The following is an 8,519-nucleotide window of genomic DNA, read 5'->3' as shown; positions in this document are numbered from 1 at the left end:
ATATTCATGGCGTCTACACGTAAAGATATGTCTTATACTTTTAAGCACATGTGTTTTACTGACACTTTGCACAAGACAAAATTGTAGAGGTCAATACTCACATTGACCAGAGTGTGCTTTCGAATTTAATAAATTGTATTAATTGAAAAAAGTCTCAGAAATTGACCAGAGATTTCAGGTTTGCTACTAAACAAAATGTATTCTTATGAAGCTTTAATTCCTCTATCTCTGAGAATGGACACAAATATTTTTATGCAAAGAAACTATATAAATTCCATGGGCAAGTATCAAAAACAGTGGGACATATGTCCATTTAAATAATTGGAAAATTGAGCAATTAATAATATCCAACACTCAGATTCTCTGATACAGTAAAGAAAAGGCACATTTCAATTGTATGCATTGGTGTTGAGAAAAGATCCAGTGAAATATTCATTCTGTCCCCATTCTCAGGCCTCGAAACTTTCTGATGGAGTAGTGATTTCACAGATTCCCAATCTAGCTTCACTGTAATGATTTATGTGACAGGAGGGTATTACCAATATAATCTCATAGAAATGTTTTCCTGGAAAGAATCCACAAAAACGTTTAGGCCTATGTACAGAAATCAGCTCAATTTTACTTTTACAAACTCTGGTTAAAATTAAAGCCGACATTTGAGACCACTATTTGCTTAAAATGTACATAGGACTTTAAAAGTTTGTCAGTCGGTCACGTATTGTTGAAAATAGACTTTAGTCTTGACTATCTGAGAAAGTTGCGTTTTTCTTCCTCTCAGGAACCATATGGGTTTTATTTGGGACTAAACCTTGATGGTATTTAAAAACGATTTTTCATTTTTAAATATTCTTCTAAATTTTATAATAAAGTAAAAGAGGATAAAATAAATCTTGATTTTGGTCATTTACTGTGCCTCCTCATCCTGTTTTACAATAAGATGTAACAACATCTGAAAATCCTCTTTCCAAAACCACCAATCATTATTTAATTACATTTCAACAGGGTACCAGCCTTAAGCCAGCAAGGGCACAAAATGAATGAACAAGACTCCCACCAGAGGCATTTTCTGCATGTCTCATGAAGGACCCTCGCAGCATGTTTTAAGTGCAAGTTAGTTGAGACTTCTGTTCTTCCGTTCTTCCTTCCTCTCTGTCACGTGCCCCCTCAGGTAGGGCGGATCAGGTACACAGGGGATTTAGCTGAGGAGTGGCAGAGATGGGGATACCATTGGTTTGTGTTCCAGGGGATGTATCTGGGTAGTTCACAGTTAGGACTAAACGATGCAACAAATACAATTACAAACACATTGACTTTTCCTTTATGTGGAAGTAATGTGACACACGTTTTATCGGTATTCTCGTGTCTTTGGGGCCCACACAGTGGCAGAATTACAAACAGCAAGACTGTTGGAGTGATGCTGTGTGGAGTGAGGCTGTATGTACGATCCTAGTGGATCTGATGCTTTTGTCCTACTGAAGTATGAGAGTTCAGTATGACACTGCGGGTAAAATTGCCATCAACACAGCAAGGCCTGAAGAAACCAAGTGGTCCTGTGTGTTTCATCACAGAGTCCAAGTCTGCTGCATGGGAATGACTATTCCACAGTTACATAGCTTGACCTCAAACCTCAACTTTTCATCTGAGATCACTGTTTAAAAAGAAATTTTAAAACCTTGACTTTTATATACTTACATAAATGAATCCACATTAACCTATTAATGAGGAAAATGAGAAGATACAGGTATTAAATTACCTCAAAGGGAAATCTGGGGAGCATATTTATAGATCAGGAATATGGAACTGAATGGAAAAAATGGAGCCAAAGCTCATTTCATGCACGGTGGGTGAAAGTGATTGAAACTCCACTTTGCATGTGATAGACAAGAGTTATTGTATATTGCTATCAATTATCTACAATGTACAGAATTATAAAGTATCTCCCAAAGAATTAGAGAATGGTAACTCAGAAGTGTGTGCTCTAGGTCAGGCAGGGGCAAACTTTTTCTATAAAGAGCCATGTCGTAAATATTTTAGGCTTTGTGGGCCATAATGTTGCTGTCAAATTAATCAACTCAGCCATGGTAGAACTGGAGTAGCCACAGATAGTATAAATAAATTATGGTGACTACTTTCAAGTACATTTCACTTATAAAGACAGCCGGTGGGCTGGACTTAACTGGAGACTGTAGTTTGCTAGACAAAATACAATTGCTCACTGGGGCATCTCCCTGTCCCCCTTAAATCACTGCAATTCAAGTTCAAGGTTTAAGTATTCCTAGTCAGTTTAATTAAGTCCCATTTGTTTATTTTTGTTGTTGCAATTGTCACGGAGGTGTTCTTCATAAAGTCTTAAACTGAATAACTTCTGTACAACTAAGGAGACAACAATCAAAGCAAATAAGCCTTCAGAATGGGAAAAGATATTTGCATATTATGAATCAGACAAAAGCTTGATAACTAGGATCTACAGAGAACTCAAATTAATCTACAAAAAAAGACCCAACAATCCCATGTATCACTGGGCAAGAGACATGAATCTAAAGAAGACAGACAAATAGTTAACAAACATAAGAAAAAAATCTTCATTGTTCCTCATCATCAGTGAAATGCAAATCAAAACCACATTGAAGTATCGCCTAACCGCAGTGCGAATGGCCTACATCACAAAGTGTCAAGGCTGCAGATGCTGGCGTGGATGTGGAGAGAAGGGAACACTTTTACACTGCTGGTGGGACTGCAAACTAATACAACCTTTTTGGAAGGAAGTATGGAGAAACCTCAAAGCACTCAACCTAGACCTTCCATTTGATCCTGTAATTCTATTAACTGGGCATCTATCCAGAAGAAAAAAAATTATTTTATCTTTTTTTTTTTTTTTTTTGCAGATTTAAGGTTTTATTATTATTTTTTTAATTGTTGGGCATTCATTGAGGGTACAATAAGCCAGTTACCCTGATTGCAATTCCCTCTTGCAATATTTTATCTTAAGGACATTTGCCCTAGACTGTTTATCACAGCTCAATTTGCAATCGTCAAAATGTGGAAACCACCAACCCAGGAATAGATTAACAAGCTGTGGTATATGTACACCATGGAATACTATTTAGCCATTAAAGAAGATGAAGACTTTACATCATTTCTATTAACCTGGATTGGAGTAGAATGTATTCTTCTTAGTAAAGCATCACAAGAATGGAGAAGCAAGAATCCAATGTACTCATTCTAATATGAAGGCAGGAGATGATCGTCTAGAAAGGGTGGGATAGGGGAATGAGCAAGTGGGGAGAGGGGAGGAAGAGGGGGCTGGGGGTCACAGTGCATGGCACACCTCTTGGGGGTGGGACACGATTATAGGAGGGACTTTACCTAACAAATGCAATCAATGTAACCTAATTCTTCGTACCCTCAATGAATCCAAACAATAAAAGAAAAAAAAAAAAGAAAGAAAGAATTCCTGGTTATGCAGAAGTTTCAAAGCTCAAGCACAACTTTTAGAGAGGGCTGGTTTAATTGGAATTCATACTTACCTTGAAATCTAATTTTCTGAATTTGTGTTTCAAGAAGGGGATTAAGTAGAATTTTCATCCAAACATTTTGAATTCTAGTTGGACACTGGACTTTATATTCTTCCTGTGTCATCACCAAAGCTCATCTATGCCTGATGGTTTTTCTCCCATAATTAAAAAAATTCTCAGAGCAAAGAAAAAGGCGGGGGTGGGGGGGCACGTTTACTTAATGGAGGACTACCTTTTGGAAGATTTTAAAAAATATTTAATCCTTATTTTATAGTATCTTTCTTGAGAGCGTTGGTCTGAATTTTTCAATTGGCAGTCATGTTCACAGAGGTCCCATTCTGCTGATTCTTTAAATATTTTAAAATCCAATTTTGGATTTCACAAAATAACCTTCACGGAAAGTTCTTCTGACTTTATATAATCTCACTAATAACAATGAAATATGTTATTTTGCTCACTCTATTCTATTCTGAACCATTTCTTTTGATTTTGGAAAACCTGAAATTAAAATTCTTTGATTAAAAAATTGTTAGGTGGTACCATACTATATGAAATATTTTAATATTGATTTCATAAATGATAAAGTATCTTTAGATATACAAATATATTTTGATTTTAGCAATATTGGATACTTTTTTAAAGTAAATCTACAGCATAAGACATATTTTGTATGTATCTCTGACTATAGGTCTAATTATTTTTGGAAGAAGGATAATGTTTTGCATCCCAAATTATGATTTTTACCTTTGCTGAAATATTCAAAGTAAGAAAAAAGGCAAAAGTCTGAAGCCACATTTATGAGAGCAGCAAGAAAATCTCTTTTAAGTAGGCAAAAGGCATAAATCACAAAGGGATAGATACATTTACACATTTAAATACATTAAATTAAAAATATGATCTTTATAACAGAATATATGTTGCACAAAATAAAATACAAAGTAAAAGACAAAATTGTTCATTTATTGACACCAATTGTTAATTGATACATACTCAGAATTGAGAATGAAGAGCAATTAAAGAAATGTCACCAAGGCTGGGCACGGTGGCTTACGCCTGTAATCCCAGTAACTCTGGAAGGCTGAGGCGAGTGGATTCCCTGAGTTGATGGGTTCGAGACTAGCCCGAGCCAGAGGGAGACTCTGTCTCTAGAAAAATATCTGGGTATTGTGGTGGGTGCCTATAGTCCCAGCTACTTGGGAGGCTGAGGCAAGAGCCCAGGAGTTTGAGGTTGCTGTGACGACACAGCACTCTACTGTGACATAGTGAGACTCTGTTAAAAAATAGAAAGAAAGAAAGAAAGAAAGAAAGAAAGAAAGAAAGAAAGAAAGAAAGAAAGAAAGAAAGAAGAAGAAGGGAAGGAAGGAAGGAAGGAAGGAAGGAAGGAAGGAAGGAAGGAAGGAAGGAAGGAAGGAAGGAAGGAAGGAAGGAAGGAAGGAAGGAAGGAAGGAAGGAAGGAAGGAAGGAAGGAAGGAAGGAAGGAAGGAAGGAAGGAAGGAAGGAAGGAAGGAAGGAAGGAAGGAAGGAAGGAAGGAAGGAAGGAAGGAAGGAAGAAGGGAAGAAAGAAAGAAAGGTCACCAATGCAATAAAAAAGTTGATAATGATAGGAATTCAGAAATGCTGAAACCCTTGTGGCTAATAAACTTCAATGCACAATAAACAAAGAAATGCATAATCTTCTTATAAGGTATCAAAGGAATTAAAATTAAAACTAAAAAATGATAAATGATAAATAACTATAGACCATTAAAAAAGGCAAAAAGCATACACCACATATGCTTCCGCCTAATCCTAAGTAGGGCAGAAATGCCGGGAAGGCTGAGGGTCAGACACGTTTGGTGAATGGGACCAACACTGCTAATGCAGCACAGAGCAGTTTGTTAATACTATTGAAGTTGAAGCTGTGCATAGCCCATGACTTGGCATTTTCACTCCTAGGAATCATTTGAAGATACTTCTGCAAATGATACAGGAGATACTTTTGCAAAAGGAGATACAGACAGAAAAAAATCAAAGAAGTTTTGTTTAGAAGATTTGACTGCAATAGAGAAAAATTTCTATCAGAGGCAGATCAGATAAAATTACTTTGGTATATTCATACAGTTGAATAGTTTATAGCCATTAAAATGCATGATCTAGTTATCAATATGTCAACCTAAGTAATTCTTGAAAAATACATAATGAACGGAAAAAAATAGCTGTACAACATATAATAAAATGATCTCTTGTACATGAACTAGTGAAAATAATACTATATATTACTTAAGGGTATCTCCTTCTCTCTGTCTGTGTGTATACATGTATATACAATTTATATACATGCAGACAGATAGATGGGGAACAGGATTAAAACGTTGACAGAAAATATATATTCTCTTTAGGAAGCTGAGTCCTCTCTGAGAAGGCAGGGAGGGTTTGACATCATAGTGAGATACAAAGGGGGCATTAACTCCTTATGTTCCAGTTCCCCTAACATGTTCTAAAAGAGATAAGGTTACATTATATATGGGTGATGCATATGTGGACATTTGGTATGACACTATTAATTTTCTGTTTGCCATTTTTCTAATCAACAAACAGAATTAAAGAAAAGCCTGCATTGGAGGAAGGGTATGGAAAGAGTGGTCAGACTAAGACGGAAGCCTCCTCCCTTACAGAATGCTCTTCCACATCATCCTACACACTGGGAACCTTCTGCACAGAATGAGATTTCACAAAGATAAGATTAAAGTTTACCATTACCATTAAGTAATACTGATGCTCAGGATGTTGGGTTAGGTTCCCATTTCTTCCAATTTCTTTCATTATTCTATACTGTATTTGATTTGACTTGAACTTGCACTTGGATTCTAATAATCTCCCCTCCTCTGAACTCTTGTGATATTTCCCAGGTAGGGCAACTATTTTCACAAGAATTCCACTGCCTTATGCAATTGCTTTGAAAGTTTTATGTGTTTTATTTGTGCCTGCCCTGAGGATGCAAGCTCCCAGAGCCCTGTACGTATGCTCTAATCTACTTATGTAATTTTGTATGGTGCAAAATTTATGAGCAAATCCTTTTAATACATCTTATAGCATTCAGAGGTTTTATGTCATTATGATGCCCATTGGTAGAAAGAATATAGCTTGTGTGTGTGTGTGAATGTGTGCAAACGCTTGGCAGAGGTAGGTCAGGAAACAATACTTAGATATAGGTTACTTTGCTCTTTAAGTTAAGGATGGCAGAAATGCCTAGCAAATGATTATGTGTGTGTGCTTTGTAGACAAGTCTGCTGCAAAATAATATGTGTATTCTTGAAAACAAAACAAAACAAAACACCTTATGTTTCTGTCTAATCACTTGATTAAAATGAAAAGGGATTATGCCAAACATGGGATCAAAGGTACACTACTAAAACCACCCAGCTTTCTAACTAGTCTGCTAAGAATAATACTGCTAATATAAATACTAGTCAAGTTAATAAGACAGAATCAAATAAACACATGTATATGTATAGAGAAAATAAAAAAAAAGTTAATAAGATAGTAACTTTGTAATGAAGGAAGAAATACTTCAATAAAATTTGGATTTTACCTTAAAGCAATTAAGTACAGCGGTAGCTTGATGGAAAGATTGAGATTCCTGCTTTGTAAAGGAAAAAGCAAAATGTACAAAGATCAAAGTGAACTATGCCATTACTTTTTCAAAACAGAGCTTGTGGCTCAGCTGAGTTCAAGGAAAGAACGTGGGGTGAGTGGGAATCACACCGAGTACTAGAATTTTCCATGGCTGGCCACGTTCAGCAGCAGGAGGCTATTTTGAATTTGGTTACCCATGTATTGAGGTACAAAGCATGCTCACCTTGCTTTATTAATTTTATGTCTTTTGCTATCAAAGTACTTAAAGACCTTCTTGTGACTATTTTCCCTTCTTTCTTAAGCTTGGTTGCCATTACCAACGTCAGATCTGAACTTTCCGGAATTTAGTTTGTATGCAATGCCTGGAGAGGCACTGTGAATCAGCACACGTGCTTCTGTGCGGCTGCCCAAAAGGTAATGCATGCTCATGTTTGTCTTGATTAAACTAAAAACACGAATTTTGCATATGTTTATGACTGGTTTTAACAATAAGTAAGAGAATTGTAGTAAATACATATTTTTAGATAATAAAACTAGGTTAGTTGCTGTGTTAGTAGTAATCGATTTGAAAGACAATAGGATTATAAAGTAGCTTTGAGAAGTAAATGTCAATTTGTCTTCTATTTGATATAAAATTGTGTTACTAATTCCTTTCTTAGCAAAAAGTTTATTATTCATTAAGATTCATTAAATGAAGTTTATCCAAGGCTTCTAGGCTGATAGGATAATGGATTTCTGCTAATATGGTGATTGATGATTGATGCTAGGCATTGAATCATTTTCCCCAAAGTTATACTATGGAGATTCATCTTTGGATAATAATCAGCCATAATTATAATAGATTTTCACTGAATAATTTATGTTGTTCTACAGGGTACAGTGAGGCATTGACTGATTACAGGTAAATTACCTGTATGCCATTTGCTTCCTCAACTGTGTGGGTGGCTAGTATAAACATTGAATTCTATCTTAAGGTGAGATAATTCTATCTATCTATATTAAGGCTTTTCTTTTCATATTATTCATTAAAAGTATTTCTTAAAATTATAAACAGGTGTCTAAAAATAAAAATGAGTACATTCAGGCAAAAACTGATACTTATCCTTATCTACTATAATAAACATTTAAGAAGATTTTAATAATCTCCTGTGATCATATGCCCATTAAACAAAATTAACATCCTGTATTTGGCCTCAGATTTTCTGATTTCCTATTTTCTCTGAATGAGTGCTGTGAATCATGTTACTCTGAATGTGCTAACAGATCTATGAAGAATATAACTTTTCTGAACTGGTAACAAAATACTTCAAACTTCAGAATTTTAATATTATTGTTGTATTTTACAACGTGGCTGTGAAAAAGAATCCTCAAACTTCCTTCAAAATAATT

This window comes from Nycticebus coucang, chromosome 1, assembly GCF_027406575.1.
Source record: "Nycticebus coucang isolate mNycCou1 chromosome 1, mNycCou1.pri, whole genome shotgun sequence".
NCBI lineage: Eukaryota > Metazoa > Chordata > Mammalia > Primates > Lorisidae > Nycticebus > Nycticebus coucang.
Note: the sequence above shows the minus strand (reverse complement) of the source record.